At 36.0% G+C, this 917-nt stretch overlaps 1 protein-coding gene across 3 annotated transcripts in view; it reads right to left on the minus strand.

Moving 5' to 3' along the window:
• The window catches only part of LOC123956832 (globoside alpha-1,3-N-acetylgalactosaminyltransferase 1-like), a 4879-nt gene extending 4671 nt beyond the window's left edge, over nucleotides 1–208 (minus strand). Inside the window, exon 1 of one of the 3 annotated variants that reach the window (XM_046029294.1) lies at nucleotides 153–208. The gene's annotated coding sequence lies outside the window, so the exon portion shown is untranslated. The remainder of the gene's footprint in view (nucleotides 1–152) is intronic. The other 2 variants (XM_046029295.1, XM_046029301.1) reach the window with 2 other exon arrangements.
• Nucleotides 209–917: the final 709 nt, after the last annotated feature.

Below are 917 nucleotides of genomic sequence, written 5' to 3' on the forward strand. Positions count from 1 at the left end.
TGCCAACATCAGATCATGATTTTTATTTGCCTACTTGTAAACTAAGATGATGTACACAGTGAGCAATATACCTGCCAAACATCAGCATGCTAGCATTGTTATTGTGACCGCGGTGAAGTTAGTTTTAAGTTGGATATTCGACAGACATTCACCCAGGATCCAGTGACGGCTTTTTAGTCAGTTCACCCAGTGACGGTTGTGTAAGTGCGGTTAGCTCACCTCTGATGGCTCGCTTTTAACCAACGGGGGTTAGCTTAGGGACCATCAATAAATTACAATTGTGAGAACAGTGTTATGGGAAAATCATTATTTATTTCAATAGCTTCCAAGTCATGTGACACAGGGATTTCAAACCACACACCCCTTCATATTTGATTTGAGTGCAATTTTTATTTTATATGAATATTTATTCATAATTTATGTAAAATAATGCCTTTTTTTTTTCAATAGCGTCCAAGTCATGTGACACAGGGACTTCAAATCAATGCCGAATTGTAGTACTACACTAGGCAAATGAGACACACCCCTTCATATTTGATTTGAGTGCATTTTTTATTTTATATGAATATTTATTTATATTTTTTTCTTCAATAGATTCCATTTCAAATGATTCAGGGACTCAAAACCAATGCCGAATAGTACTACAACCTGTTACACATATTACACACCTCTTGTACAACTGCAGTTGTACCACACAGAGTCAGTCATTTTCTTCCACAGCATTGAGCAGATTTCAAAGAAACACTTTATTTACACAACGGACATTCCCAGTTTCCTTTCTTTGCCTCTTCATATTGTGTGCTGTCCATTTCCACACACTGAGCATGGAACCACCGTTCACAGCCATCACACTGGACCTGTGGAATTAAAATAAATCTTTCGTAACATATTTATATATATATATATATATATATATA

This window comes from Micropterus dolomieu, linkage group LG18 (assembly GCF_021292245.1).
Source record: "Micropterus dolomieu isolate WLL.071019.BEF.003 ecotype Adirondacks linkage group LG18, ASM2129224v1, whole genome shotgun sequence".
NCBI lineage: Eukaryota > Metazoa > Chordata > Actinopteri > Centrarchiformes > Centrarchidae > Micropterus > Micropterus dolomieu.